Raw genomic sequence first — 16,820 nt, 5'->3', positions numbered from 1 at the left:
TTACACTTCAGCTTGATGAATGTAATGTATTATCCTTTGATTCAACTTCTAGAGTGACCTTACTAATCTCGAACCTTCTGTTTTAGTAGACAACACTAGACTCTCGCATGTGTGGAGGTGACAACCCAAAAATAGATCTAAAATAATCTTGGTGATGGTTCTCCTTCCTTCGCTTGACTATAGGATTTTTCCCTTGCAAACTTCACACGTATTTTCTTCCTTTTATCCATGAACGAAATTTTGTCGCTAGAATGAAGGCATAGTTGCCAATTTGTAGTGGTTTTCCCATAAATAATAAGCTAACTTGAATTGGTGCCTAGACCGACATGCCTTTTCTATAAGAATCCTTAGGCCGACATACCTTTTCTAGAAGAATCCTTAGGCTGACATGCCTTTTCTAGAATCATCCTTAGGCCAACTTCAAGGAGTATTTGTGACAAGGTCTTGGAGGGTATATAACACAAATAAATTATCTTTTACAAATTTTATATTACCCAAATGGGTCTTCAACTCTTGACATTAACTCAATATACTTTATGACTTGATGACCAAACCTAATAGCTCACAATAGGAGATTTAAATATAAATAAAATTCCTTGCTCATGAAACCCATGACACAAGAATTACATAAATAAATTTATTTTCTTCTTTCATTCAATTACATAAAATAATAATTACACATGTCATTATGAAGACTGAACCTAGTTACACTTTTCAACACTCCCTCTTAACTAGGGAGGTATTCATAATCCATACAAGGTACTTGGACATTCTCAATCTGAAGAATCGTCTTAAGAAGAGTTAGATTAATAACCCATTTGTATAGCATCATATCAACATGAATTTTTATATAGCAAGGCCTTGACTAACAACTCTATCTCTGCACAAGATCATAGCACAATGTTGTCTAGACCAATGATGTATAGACACCCTCATCATTGTCTCTGTCAGAACATACCCTGCCCAGGTTCTCTTATAGTATGTTCCACTAGGAATATTCTTATCTTATATTCATAGTCCTCAAAGAATATCAGTCCTCTACGGCTATTCTTATATTGTATTCCCTAACTCATCCTCAATGAGCATCAGACGCCAAATGTTTGTCTCATCCTCATTTTTGTCTTCCCAAGTGAAGACAAGAATGGTGTGTCTATATCTCCCTATCAACCTAGGGAGGACATATCTATTCCAATGAATTAATGTACTCATTCCTACAGAAGGAATGTACCTAAGCTCTCTCTTGGCTTAGGAATTTGATTCCAATTTTCTACCAAGTTGGAAACTTGTTTCCAGACTCCCTCTTAATTAGGGACCTACAACAACTCTTTAGGTGGAGATTTTGGGACAACTAGCTACTTGAAGAAATCCTCCTCGTGATTTCATGAGCCTCTTTTCTTTATTCATAAGTCTTCATGTTTTGGGACTTATTTGTAGGTCATAAACCATCCATCAACTTTATCCATGAGTCAATCATGTCACTACTCCTTTCATCGGAAAAACGATCCATCAATTCCTATCTTGCCTTCGTTCATGCCATGCTGCCTTCTTCATCCCATGATTCCTTAAGTATCTTTCATCCTACTACATGGACCTCAGTAGTGGAATATATTCATGGCTCCTCCCTTGGCATCCCTGCATAAGCCCATCCACATATCATTCAAAAATAAGAAATGGATATTAGATCAAAATTACCTTTGTGATGGTATTTCATCATGGCATCTTCTAGCTTGCATCAACATCCTGCATACACATTAACAATCTCCAAAAGATATATATTTTCAGGGGTCTCTTTCTTTTTCAAACTTCATCATAATCTTCATATATTTCATGGGGATATCCTAGTCAAATCTTTCAATCCTTAGATGTTGATTTCCTTTTTCATAGTTTCATATTCCACGATCTCTTCCTTTCTTTCTTCACAAATTTCCTTCCAGGAAATTCCAGTCATAGTTCCTCCAATTTTGTCAACAACCTCATATTTCATATGCATATATATTATGTTGATTTCATTTAGACAATGTGTGACCCATGCCTTCCTGCATCTTTTCAAAGGTGGATATCCTTTCCCTTGACCATCCTCTCGAGATAGAGCATGTTACCTGCAACCATATGACATGACTATATAATATCGAATACAAGCATGCATAACTCATTTTCCTTTAGGTCATATAGACTTCTTCAACAAATTCTGTGATTGAAAGAACTTCAATCCCTTGATGTGCTTCACCTCTTTTGTCATCATACCATCATCCCATGAATTCCACAATTTGGAATTCTTGTGAAACACTTGATTCCTTTTAATTGGTGAACCTTCCAACGAAGATTCCAATAAATAATATTAATTATCCTCATCCAGCAAATGCTTCCTTTTGACCGATGTATGGTGAGCATTGTAATAGATAATTTTTTTCTTTTTCCCGTAAGTACCACTTATGCTTCTAATGAGGTTACAAAGAGCTATATCCTTCCATAGGAAATTTCCATAGTATTATATTTAAGCTATTTTCCTCTATGATCACATGCTCTCGCTTTTAATGCTTCTTTTATGCCATGATGCATCCTATCATTTTCTTTAGTGATTCATGATATCCATATCTTACAATAGAAAACTTGAAAACAAGAACTTGGAAAGAACTAGGTGAGGAAGACTATCTCAATCATAGTAGATATCTCTTACTTCCTCTTTCAGACTTCTTCTTTTCAAATTCCTCCACTTCTTCGGTGATATGGGATTCTTCTCTACCTCTTTTTTTATTGTCCTTTTTTTAGCTTCAGACAATCTCTTTTGTAATGCCCATATTCTTGACATCCATAGCATTACAACTTAGCCAGGTTCTTCTTCTGTTTCTGATGACCAAATTTCCCAGACTTTCCCCTTTTCTTTGCCATAGCAACATATGCTTGATTTTTCTCACTAGATCCTACACCAATTTTTTCCTTTAGTCTAGTTTCTTCAATCTTACATAGTGATTATAGATCCTGGAATGGAGTTGTTTTTTTCCCATGAATACTTGAAGTAAACTTACCCCACTCCTCTGGTATTGCATTGAGTATGACTGTGATCATCTCCTTGTCAGACATTATTTCTCCTAGATCTTGAAGTATCTTCTTTCGATATCCTTAGCTTGTAGTTTTCTTTCCTTTGAGAGATAACTTCTCCTACAGTGCTTACAGAAAACAACTCTACCACTTTGTTATATATTTATTTTGAGGTGTCAAGTTTAGATACATATGGAATGAAGGGATCCTTGATGGATTCTATGAGAATCCTTTGAGCCCTCACTTCCCCTTTCATAAACTTTCCAAGTGATTGAGTATCTTATTTCGCTGGTTCGGTGATAGTCCTTTGACATGATCCATAACCTCATTTTTAGTGTGATTTAGATATGTCCTCTTCTTCCATGAAATATTGTTTGAATACCCAATCAATTTGTTTCTTTCCTTGCAAAAAAACATTTTTATAGATTCAGACATAAATATACTTACTTGAGAATATGCTTCTTCCACTTGCTGCCTCCTTGAATTTGATGAAAATATAAATGACAGAGAACATCTTCTTGATGAACATAGATCTCTTCAATAGTGATCCTTGACTCCACAAATAAGGATATCACTATAGATCCTTTGATTTTGTTGTTCTTGTTGATAATAACGAGTTCTTGATGATGTCTTGATGCTTGTAGGATGATCTTCTTCAATGGTAGGGTCCTTTCTTTAATGAGAGGAAATTGCCTTAGAAATTTTGAATATGATGACAATGTCCTTGATTTTGCTTCTCTAGGATGAATAGTCTTCAAGAAACTTTGGTTTGTAAATCCCTTCAACTTGAGTAGGGCCTTTGTGGTCTTTTGAGGATCCCAAGACTTCTTTTGGTGTATACATCTTCTTCGATCTAAGATTTTGATACTTATTTGTAGATATTGACTTCACTTTAATATCCTTCATGATTTGATCCTTGAGTACTTGAGTCTCCCTTGATGAGATGCCCTTTCCTAGACTTTTCACCTTAGCTTTGATACCATGTTGAGAAATTTAAGGCATAGCAATTAGGTTATTTCTCTTCTAATGATAACTTCTTGTGAATGCTTTTTAGATTAGGATCTTCCCTTTACTTAGATTATTATAGTGTTCTTCTTCATTAAACAACTATCAATGTATAAACAATAAAGAGACAACGAACACATAATGTAAGTGATCAACCAGGGCCTAAACCTCTCCAACTTGAGAGTAAAACCCAAACGAATTCTTCTTCTTATAGAGACTTAAATTGATGAATACCAAGATCAAGACCCTTAACCTATTTAACCTCTCCAATATCAAGTCACAAGACCTCTTTAGTTTAACCTCTTGTTTGTGGAGTCAACATTGGTTAAACTGCTTGCTTCTCCCTCCATCTCAGCTATCCTTTAGATCTTGACTTCTTGGATTAGACCTACAACCCTTGACCTCTTGAAAATCCTAGCTACAACACGTGTGATGGATGTTGATCAATGTTTGCACCTTTTTACCACTTGGCTTGGATGGAAATACTTCCTTCTACACTTTGGCTTGATGAGTGTCAGCAAAAATCACTAGATTCTTGCACGTGTGGAGGTGACATCCCAAAAACAGATATGGAATAATCTCGATGATGGTTCTCCTTCTTTCGGTTGACTATAGACTTCTTTCCTTGCAAACTTCACACTTATTTTCTGGTTTTTATCGTTGACCAAAATTATATCACTAGAATGAAGGTTGATCTGCCTATTTATAGTGGTTTTGTCCATCAAGAATAAGCAAACTTGAATCGGTGCCTAGAACGACATGCCTTTTCAAGAATCATCCTTAGGCCAACTTCAAGCAGTGTTTATGACAAGGTCTTGGAGGGTATATAACACAAATAAATTATCTTTTACAATGTGTATATTACCCAAATGGGTCTTCAACACTTGACATTTACTCAATAGACTTTATGACTTGATGTCCAAACCTAATAGCTCATAACCAGATCTTTAACTATAAAATAAAATTCTCCCGGATGCGGGTGGAGAACAGGCGGGATAGACAGGTGTCGGCGGAGGCAAGTCACGTGGGCGGTCGTAAGCCCGGACATGCCACGACGCACCCGACCGCAGAGGCAATAAAAGCGATGGGAGGCTCCGCATACTCGGCTTCAATGCTGGGTTTATGGCTGGTTCGATGTGCATTCATTGCGCAGCTCGGTTCGAGGCATATGGCGCTCGTTATTTACGCTCCCCCGGTCGCCTGGATTCATACCTGCAAACATTCCAAGCAGAGGATAGCGGAGGAGATTCTGAGCACAAATTCTCTGTGGGATTCTGGTTCGAAGGTTGAATTGACGATGCCGCGGGAGAGGCCAAGGATGCGTAGTCGCAGGGGTGGTTCACGGGGCAGCTCTGCCACCCAGCGCCCTGTCAATTCACCCTCCTCCTCGGTGGAAATAGCATATGAGCACATCAGAAGCTCAAACAGACCTGTAGGACGCGGAGCTATGCGTGGATGGGGAGAAATTCCGGAATGTGGGCATCTGGAGCACCCGGCTGTTTGTTACCGAATTCCTTGTACGCTGGAAAACAATACTTTGATAGTTTCAGTCATGGTGGAACACTGCAATAACCACAGAGGTCCTCTGGATAATCTGGGCGCGCCGGTGGTCGATATGCAGGTCCCTGCGGTCGATATGCGAGGGCCTCCCCCAAATTACGCTCCCCCAGCCACTCAAATGGACGAAGCAGGCCCTAGTGTTCCGGTTCAGAGAGCGTTGAGCGCGGAAATGAGGGTCTCACAAAAGCCCAAAGGGCAGGTGAAGGATGGGGAGGTCTTGCAGAAGCTTAAAGGTCCGGCGAAGGAGGAGCCCCAAACGACCGATGAGGATTAACTCCGCTGTCATCACGCTCAATGCTGCCAGGAAAGCAACTCTTTTTGCTCCATGTCGATATACTGTGCTCTTTGTCTTTCTGTCTACGTGTCGCCCATATCGGACTTTGTATCCACTATGTCAGTCCACCGTGTCAGTTTGTCGGTTTGTCAATCCACCGTGTCAGCTCACATATCCATTGTGGCGGCTTCTAAGTTTACTGTGTCGAATCATTTTTGTAATGATGCTACTCTGAAGGTTTTTCATGAAGACAATCCCGCTGAAGATGCAGGGCCACAGCCCTGGTGTAACTTTGATGTAAATTTTGTTTTTTGTAATATAAATTAGCCTAGATTTACGGAGAAAAAAAAAACTATAAAATAAAATTCCTTGCTCATGAAACCCATGAGAAAAACATTACAAAAATAATTTTATTTTCTTCTTTTCATCAATTACATAAAATCATAATTACACATGTCATTATGAAGACCGAACCTAATTAAACTTTTCAACACACTGGACATTACATTACCTTACAACATCTCTACCATACTAGGATGGAGAGTGCCTCTCGATGTAAAAATTAAATTACAATGTAATAAATTAAATTGAAGCGATTCGTTATTTTTAAAAATTTATGATGTTTTTTTAGCTTAGTGGATGTTATGCTTTACTATTATTATTATTTGTTGATCTAATGCTTCATTTTATTGACACTATAATATCTCTCCCATATCGAGTCGATATTGAAATGTTTACACTCATTTACAATTGCTATAACATTTCCCCATATTGAAGGAAAATTTAAATACTTACACTCATTTACGAACACTATAACATCTCCCCTATGTTGGGTTGTAGACTACCTCGGCGTAAAGTGATCACCTAACGAACCATTCAAAAATGACTTATACGAACTTACAATTGCATTATGCAGACAAACTAACAACACAAGCAAAGGGATATCATTGTGGATACAAACCAACAATTCAATCCATTCACACATATTAATATAAAGGATCGATTAAGTATTAAAATTCATAGGTGTTGGAATTCATTATCATTAGCACTGAAGGAAATAGTCAAAACCCCACAATTCCACAAAAATTAACCATAATAAATATAAAATTTTTGTAGCAAAAAAACTCTAGTGTTGAATGCTTATGTGTGAGGCTCTCTCCTAGGATCCTCTAACTAAAAAACTAAATTTATCTAAATTTAAACACAATAAGATGGGAAATAACTTATTTATATATAAACATTTATTTGATGATAATATACCATTAAAATTTATTTACCGTAATTTAAATAAGCAAGAATTTCATTCCAATCATTTACATAAGTAATCAATAAACACAGGAATCCCTATTCCAGTAGCCTACTTCAGATGCTCCTAAGCTCCTAACTCTGTTGGGATGCTCCTCTTGACTACCTGACTGGATTGGCCTCCCAGCCAACTAGGAAGTATTTCCTAGCCTAGGGAACCTCCACAGATTCCCTAGCCCTCCGAGCCCAAGTCCAACCAGATGTGGTGTGTCCAAGTTAAACAAACACTCTTCTTCTCTCCCTTCTCTTTTCTCCACCTTCCTCCCAAAACAAAATCCTCCAAAACCAAGACCAATGACCCCCCCTCCTCCTCTCATCATCCTTGCCCTTTTATGCCTCTTCCTCCCATCCACCTCAACCACCTATCATTAACGTCATAACTACCCCCTCATCCTTTCATTTGACTTGCCTTACCATATCTTCTCCCAAGTAAATTTGAGAGGACATTTTGGGGATAAGAGATGGATATTTAATTTGGAAATTAATTGGGGAAGACCATATATTCTCCCAAGTAAATTTGAGAGGACATTTTGGGGATAAGATATGGATATTTAATTTGGAATAATGGAAGGAGACCATTTCCTATACAAAAATTAAATTTGAGAAGACAAGTTGGGAATTGAATAATAACAATAATAAAATTTATATCAGTAAATAAATACAGTTCAGAAATGTAGGTATGTCCCAATATTTCTTGATAATTATTAGTCGATATTTTCAGGTAATTTAAACATTAATAAAATTTTCCTGATAAAATTAAGTAGGGCATTACATACACCCCTCCTTCAGAAAACTTCATCCTGAAGTTAGAGTGAAAAAGATACAAGTAGTTCGAAAGCAGTTTGACAAGAAGGCATAACAAAATAGAGAGATAGTTATAGTAGTAAAATTTGATAAGTCAGACAATGACACCACTTCTCATCAAGAGTCTCCAACTAATCTATGTCCTCATATCCTTCCTAACCTACTTCCATTCCCACCCTATCCATCCTCTTCTGTTATATACTATGGCATCTGCTATACCAATCTAACCACTGATAAAACCAATATGGCGGAAGCGTTGACTATATTGACCTAACTTCCCCAACAGCCAACTGGAAATCATCATCACACATCTAGGGGAGCCTGTTCATCACTGCCCTCCCATGATTCTAGGTTTGGAGGTTACATGGTGGGAAATACCTCCACCCCTCCTCACAACTAGGGTCAACACCCTAGTATGGACAAAACTACAGTGCTGGTTGGATACTTGTCATCGAATAATCCTGTCAGGTAGTCTTGTCACCTGCCATTTACATTTTACCCTTGTCATAAGAGTGCATATCAAGTGGATACAAATGTAATAGAACAATGTACATCATACCTTTCCTCATTAGATGTCTCGACCTTCCCCAATGGAGGAGTAGATCTTGGTTATCATATATTTCTTTCCAATCTGTAGGTTAGTTCTCATTCATGCATATATATAACAACAATATATATATATATATATATATATATATATATATATTATATATATATATATATAGATATATATATATATATATATATATATATATATATATATATATATATATAATATATATATATATATATATATATGTTAAACATCATGTTATTAAGTCTAGTATCCATGTGTCAATTTTGTAGTTCATACTGGAAATAAATCTTACATTAGATAAATCATATCCACTTAAGCCATACATGAAACAACAATAACTCTAATAAGTCATATACTAGATAAATCATCACCAAGTAAGCCATACATTGGGTCATATATCAAGCATTTTCATCATCAATACCTAATACATCTAATGATTTATATAAGTAGTTTCATATTTCCAACTAAATGCATCAATATTACATAGCATTCATAAATAAATAACATGGAACTGCAAAATAGAGCCTTAGCATAGGTAGCTATCTAAGTCAAAATGGGCATCACAGATGCTCAAAAAGTGATGGGTAGTCACGACATATAGTCTCTGAATCCTCCCAACTAGCAAATACTGGGCTATACTTGTTCCACTGGACCTTAACTTGGTCCACCATGCGACGTCTGAGCTGTCGAACCCTATGGTCCAATATGTATAATGGTTCGACCACTATGGTTCCCATGTCTGAGACCTGCGATTCCCTCCAATCTAGTTTGTGAGATTCATCAGAAGCATAATGTCGTAAAATAGATACATGAAAAACATCATGAGTTTTATGAAAATGGGGTGGCAGTACAAGACGATAGGAAACTGGTCCAATCTTCTCCTGATCCTAAAAGGTCCTACGAATCAACATGACAACTCTGTCCCTTTCCCAAACCGAATGGTGCTTTTGTTGGGTTGGATACGACTAAAAACTCGGTCCCCTACTTCATAACTGTGATTAATCCTATGTGAATCAGCATAACTCTTCTGTCTATCTTGTGCTTCCTTTAACCTTTGTCGAATCTGTCTTACATGTTCCTCCATTTCTTGAACAAATTTTGGCCCAAATATTACTTGGTCCTCCAAATTTTCCCAACTCAATGGTGTCCTACATGGCCTTCCATATAAAGCTTGATAAGGAGGCATCCTGATTGAACTGTGGTAACTGTTATTATAAGAAAACTCTACCAATGGTAAGTACCTTTCCCACTGAGTCTTATTATCCATGACATACATTCTAAGCATGCCTTACATAACTTGAATTACTCTTTCAGTCTACCCATCTGTTTCTAGATGATATGCAGTGCTCAGGTTCAACTGAGTCCCTAGTGCTTATTGCAAACTTTTCCAAAACTAGATGTAAATCAAGAGTCTCTATCATAAATGATCTTTGTGGGTAACCCATTTAGTCGAATAACTTCACTTATAAAAACTTGTGCCACATCAGTAACATTGTAAGTGTCTCTTACTGGAACGAAATGGGCACTTTTGGTCAATTTATCAATTATGACCAGTATAGCATTGTGCCTTTATGACGTGAATGGAAAACCCACTAAAAAATCCATTGAAATTACCTCCCATTTAGACATAGGGATGTCATGTGGTTGTAGGAGTCATGCTGGATGGCGATGATCAGCCTTCACTCGTTAACACTCAAGACATTTGGTGACAAACTAGACAATGCCATGCTTCATGCCTACCCAAAAGAAGAGTTTCTTCGTGTCCGCGTACATCTTCTACACTCCAGGATGTGCAAAAAAGAGTGCTCTATGTGACTCTTCTAGGATGGTACTTCTTATACCCCTTTCCTTAGGTATGTACATTCTCCCTTGAAATCTCAATTGTCCATCTAGTTCAAGGACATATCCCTCAAACTGTGGTTCTATCTGCTTTCCACTCTTGAGTGCTGAGATATCCTTTAGATACCAACTATCTTCAAAGAGTTTCTCCAACACACATTCCCTCAAATTTACCTTTAAGGATACTAGGGAGAAGGTTCGTGGCCTCCTACTTAGTGCATCGGCCACCACATTCTCCTTTCCCTTAATGTATGAGATCTCAAAATCATGCTCACTCATGAATTCGCTCCACCGCCTTTGTCTAGCATTCAAATCCCTTTGAGTGAAGAGGTTCTTCAGGCTTTGATGATCTGTTCTTAACTCAAATCTTCTCCCAACGAGGTAGTGTCTCCACAGTTTCAAAGCTAACATCACTGTTGCTAACTCTAAGTCATGGGTAGCATACAACTCTTCATGTTTCTTCAATTTTCTAGATGCATAAGCTATTACTCTACCTTCTTGCATCAATACTGCTCCCAATCCTTGCTTTGAAGCATCGGTGCAGACAGTGAAGTCTTTTTCCATGTCCAGTACTCGAAGGATTGGTGCACTAGTTAGTAACTTATTTAGTTCTATGAATGCAGTGTCACATTCATATGCCCATTCATACTTGGCCCCCTTTTGTTGTAATGTGGTGATGGGTTTTGCAATCCTCGAAACCCTTCCACAAACCTGCGATAATACCCTGCTAGCCCCATAAAACTATACACCTAATGAGCATTTTTTGGTACTAGCCAATCCATTACGGCCTTTACCTTTTTCGGGTCAACTGAAATCCCTTCCCTTGAAATGATGTGCCCAAGGTAATGAAATTTCCTCTGAAAGAAGGAACATTTGAAATTTTCCATACAATTGATTTTCCCTTAAGCAAGTCAATACAACCCTTAGGTTCTTTTCATGCTCCTTTTCATTCTTGGAATACACAAGAATGTCGTCCAGAAAGACTTGCACAAATTGGTCCAAATAATTCCTAAACACCCCATTCATGAGGCTCATGAATACTATTGGTGCATTGGTCAAACCAAATGGAACAACTACGAACTCGTAGTGCCAAAACTGAGTTTTAAATGCAGTTTTTGAGATGTCACCTTCCTTAATCCTCAATTGGTGGTATCCAGATCGTAGATCGATCTTTGAGAAAATTGTTTCTCCCTTCATTTCATCAAAGAGGTCATCTATTCTAGGTATCGGGTACCTCTTTATTGTGGCTCTATTCAAGTCCCTATAATCTATGCATAGCCTTAAGGAACCATCCTTCTTCTTGACAAAAATCATTGGTGCACCCCAAGGTGAGATACTAGGTCTGATAAATCCCAAGTCTAAGAGCTCTTTTAACTACATCTAAAACTCACAAAGTTCTGGCGTTTTCAACCTATAGGGTGTCTTAGATATTGGTTCTGCACCAAGTTTTAGGTCGATTTTGAAATCAATCTCCCTTATAGGAGGTAATCTAGGCAATTCCTTAGGAAAAACATCCTTGAATTCTGACAAAATTGGGTGTTGATTTAGGGAGGGTCCTTTCTGGTCACTTACAGCCTCGACCACATATAGCTTGCAACCTTGTCAGAGACAACACTTTACCTTCATCATGGATATGAATCGTAGTGACACTCCTCTCGTCATTCCACAAATCTCAATTGGCCTACCTTCATCATCTAAACAAATCACCTTCTTCTTGAAACAATCTACCAAAGCTCAATGAGCTTCTAGCCAATCCATTCCAATAATTACATCATACGTCCCCAATGCTGTGATGTATGCCTTCAACTTAGTTATACACACCCGAGGTTTACCTGACATTGGTCAACACTAGGTCCTACTGCTTGTTTTATCCTAGAAGTCATATCAACTTGCTTAAAGTCATCATGCTCATAGGTTGCCAACCCACATTTTTCTAATGCAGCTGGTGAAATGAAACTATCTGTAGCACATGAAACAAAAAAAAAATTAACTTTTACTTTGTTTATCATACGTTAGGTTTCTACCATGGCATATTGGTGTTCAACTTGTTGGTTATCAACGATTGCATAGATTCGATGGTGGCCACTTTCTCCCCCCATTGGTGCTTTTCCTTCTCTACAGTTGTTACTAGTTTGTAACTCGGGACAGTTACGCTGTTAGTGAGGTCCCCCACATCCCCAACAAGTGATGCGTGGTAGAATTTTAATAGAATGTTGTGGAGTTCTCTGGAAAGAGTTCCTTCCCTTGGGACCCCTGCCCCTACTTGTTTCTCCTCGCGTATGACCTTGATTTGCACGCGCCCTTGAAGTTGCGGGTGAAGCTGCACTAGTAACCATTGAAATCCCCACTGTCGGTGCTCTGGGTACAACCCTGTTTCCATATGGCGGTGGCCTCAACCTTCCTCCCCTGGGGAAGGTATGAGGGGCCTTCCCCATAAACCTTAGTTTTTGTGGAAAAATGGTTTTGTTTCCACCCTTTAAGTCTAAGTGTTCTTCAACATAACAAGCATGTTCCACAGCTTCTGTAACGGAGGATGGTTTCCACATCCGCACCATTTCCCTAATATTAGGGTTCAATCCATAAATGAAACGATCTGCTTGGCACTGGTCAGTATCCATGTAGGAGACATACTTGACCAATTCCATGAATCTAATCTCATATTCTTCTACCGTATGATTTCCCTGTACCAAGGCATGGAAGGCTCCTACCTGTTGTTCTTCATAATATGTTGGTAGGTACTTTTTCTTGAATCTCTCCTCAAATAACTCCTAAGTAACTGTGTCCAAAGTGAGGTGTAGTTGACGCTCTAAGTTACCCCACCAATTGAGAGCACTATCTCTGAGTTGGAATATCGCTATTTTATCTTTTGAATTGGAAGTACAATCTCTTAGTGTGAAGAACCTTCTCATTTCCTCTAACCAGGCTTCTGCATGTTCGCTGGCACGACCTCCAAAAAACTATGGGAGCTTAATATTTTGGAGCTCCCTAGTAATGTCCTCGATTGGAGGTCCTCTATCAGAGTCTCTTGATACCTCGAGATTTCTAACCCTGATGGAGGGTGCTCTTCTTCCACTTCAATTATTTGGCGCCCTTTTAAAGTCCCATTAATTGCTTATAGGGAACACAAGATGAGAGCCAACTCCGGTGAAGGTAATGGGTTATTTGTAGGAGGTCCTTGTGATGACCTTCCTTGACCTTGATTTCTTTGCATTCTCACCATTTTGAATTGTTCAAATATCTGTATGATACACAAGACTCATTAATCCAACTTAGGACTTGTCCACTCTTAGCTGACTCACATACATGTGTATAACAATAGTCATAAGTTTTTTTTCTTTTATTATGCTCGTAAACAAGCATTATTAGTACTGAGAAGATTCCCAAGGATCTACCAAATACTCTCATGTGTGAGTTCTACATAACTTACAATTTTTCTCTTGATACTTGCTAGGCACTGGTGCAATGTACTTTGTAGGTCACACTTTAACACAAAATTGTTTTCTTTAGTCCCATAGTTATAATTTAATATTAAGCTAATTGATAACTTGGTTTAATATATTCAAATAATCAAGTTAATTACTAACATGAATAATACCCTTTTTAGTCATGTCGTCCTTCTATGGCCATTAGTTGTTCCTTCCCAAGCTTTATATTATGTTTGAAATCATTTATGTCTATTTTATGAATCTTGGGATCTCATATAGGACATATACACAATTGGTCTCACCTCTTGAAGAGGCAGTGTCCTTGAAGCAAGGTCTCTAAGAAATTATCCATGAATGCATATATATATATATATATATATATATATATATATATATATTGCAATAATTAGATTTAAAGAAGAAAAATAACATTGCTAAAATAAATGTGAATTCTTACGAGCTTCATAGACAAAGTCTAAATATTGTGGGATGAAAAAATGCCATTTTTGTGATATTAATAGAATGGAGAATGGAAATTAATATCATTTATATACTTGTATTAGACCAAACACATAAATATTAATTTCAAAATGTATTTAACATATATATTTCATAACACAGTGAAAGGGTAATTACCCAGACACCAGTGGATGTGAAGCTCCAGGCAGAAATTGAGGAGTCTATGCATTCGTTTGAATACACAAAATCGGTCGATATATCTGGAGAGAGAAGTAGCATTCCATTTGAGACAATCAATTCATACCTTCAAGGGCTACTGAAGGGGAAGTTGATTCAGTCATTTGGGTGTAGGCTTACGGTGGACGAGGAGAGCTTTGCAGTGGTGGCGTACAATGAAATTTCCCCTGAGATGTTGGATGTTGTGAGTGGTGCCCATGCAGCGCCGAGCATATGGGGGGGGGGCAGCGGGAAGAGGGGGGTGGTAGTGGTAGTGTTGGGGGGCTTATGATAATTGGTATGGATATCTAGACACTTTTCAGGCTTGCAAGTACCGCTGACTTGCAGAAAGCGGCCACCTTCGCGGACGTGCATCTTCTGAACCCACTATTTGTCCGTTGCAATAGCTCTGGTAAGCCCTTCTATGCCATTCTTAACAGAATAGATGCAGGGTTGGTCATAGACTTTGAGCCAATGACACCTCCTGATGTGCCTGTATCTGCCGCTGGTGCACTGCAGTCATACAAGTTGGTTGCTAAGGCCATTTCTCACTTACAGTCTCTCCCTGGTGGAGATATTTGGTTGTTGCGTGACAATGTGGTGCAGGAGGTGTGGGAGCTTACTAGGTATCACCGTGTGATGGCATATTGATTTCACGAAGATGAACACGGTGAAGTAGTTGTAGAGGTGAGAAGACCTGATCTAGAGCCTTGTTTGGGTCTGCATTATCCTTCCATTGATATTTCCCAGGCTTCCAGGTTTTTATTCATGAAGAACAGAGTGAGAATTATTTGCGATTGTTGTGCCCCTCTTGTGAAGGTAATACGAGACAAACAATTGTGTCAGCCTTTGAGCTTGTGTGGATCCGTAGTGCAGGCACCTCATGGCTGCCATGTGAAATTCCTGGCCAACATGGGTTCTATTGCATCTCTGGTGATGTCAGTGACGATACATGAGAATGGAGATGACAGTGAAGGCAGTGGGCATCAAAAACCGCAGAAAGGAAGGAAGCTTTTGGGCCTTGTAGTTTGCCATCACACAAGTCCACAGGTTATCTCTTTCCCTTTGAGGTATGTTTGTAAATTTCTTATGCAAGTTTTTAGCATTCAACTAAACAAAGAGGTTGAATTAGCCGCTCAATTGAGGGAGAAACATATCTTACATGTCCAAACTGTGCTTTGTGATATGCTTCTTCGTGATGCACCTGTTGGGATCATGTCTCAGACTCCCAACATTATGGACCTTGCAAATGTGATGGGGATGCTTTATTATATGGGAAATGCCTTTGGCTTTTGGGGACCACTCCTACTAAGGCTCAGATATTAGATATTTCATATTGGCTCCTTGAGCATCACAGAGATTCCACTGGTTTGAGTACTGACAGTCTTGCAGAAGCAAGCTATCTAGGAGTTGTGTCATTAGGTGATGCAGTTTGTGGAATAGCCGCAATCAGAATTACCTCCAAAGACTTCTTATTTTGGTTCAGGTCTCACACAATGAAAGAAATAAAATGGGGAGGTTCTTAACATGATCCCAATGATAAAGAGGATGGCAGGAGAATTCACCCTCAGTCATCATTCAAATCATTCCTGGAAGTTTAAAAGGTGAAGTCTTCCTTGGGAGGATGTCAAGATGGGTGTCATCAATTCATTGCAGCTGATTCTGAGGGATTCCTTTCAAGATATTGATGATAGTGACAAGAAAACCATGATACATTCACAACTAAATGACTTGAGGCTTCAAGGAATAGATGAACTAAGTGCAGTGATAAATGAGATGGTAAGGTTAATTGAAACTGCAACTGTGCCAATTTGGCAATCGATTCTAATGGACTCATAAATGGATGGAATACTAAAGCAGCTGAACTCATAGGATTGTTGGCCAATGAAGTTATAGGGAGGCCTTTAATTGATATTTTTCAACATGACTCGGTTGAAACCGTGAAAAAAATGCTCTACTTGGCTTTGCAAGGAGGAGAAGGGGCCTGAATGTCTGTAAAACTTTACTCTAATGGATACACCATCTATGCAGAAAGACAACATTTCTGGGTCAAAATCTATGTAGAACTATAGTAATGCAATTAAGTCAAAGACTTTACAAAACACAATACCAAGAACAAGGCATAATGACACTACAGAAGGGCCTAAATCTAGACAAATGTCATATTTTGAGGGAATAAATCTACATATGGGCTGCCAAACTTCTGAGAATACGTTCTTTGTATCGTGTTCTCTAAGCTAGGAATTACTTAAATAGTACCAATGAACGCATTGAAAAGAACACATTACAAGAAAGATCAAATACATGCTCTAAAATC

At 38.3% G+C, this 16,820-nt stretch overlaps 1 pseudogene; it reads left to right on the top strand.

Annotated features, from left to right (window-relative positions):
• Positions 1–5,929: 5,929 nt before the first annotated feature.
• LOC149242496 (phytochrome pseudogene) lies at positions 5,930–16,491 on the top strand (annotated as a pseudogene).
• Positions 16,492–16,820: the final 329 nt, after the last annotated feature.

Source organism: Pinus tabuliformis, chromosome 8 (assembly GCF_031772625.1).
Source record: "Pinus tabuliformis cultivar Carrire ecotype Pingquan chromosome 8, CPIR1, whole genome shotgun sequence".
Lineage (NCBI taxonomy): Eukaryota > Viridiplantae > Streptophyta > Pinopsida > Pinales > Pinaceae > Pinus > Pinus tabuliformis.
The sequence above is the reverse complement of the archived record's forward strand: the minus strand, read 5'-3'. Positions and strand labels throughout refer to the sequence as shown.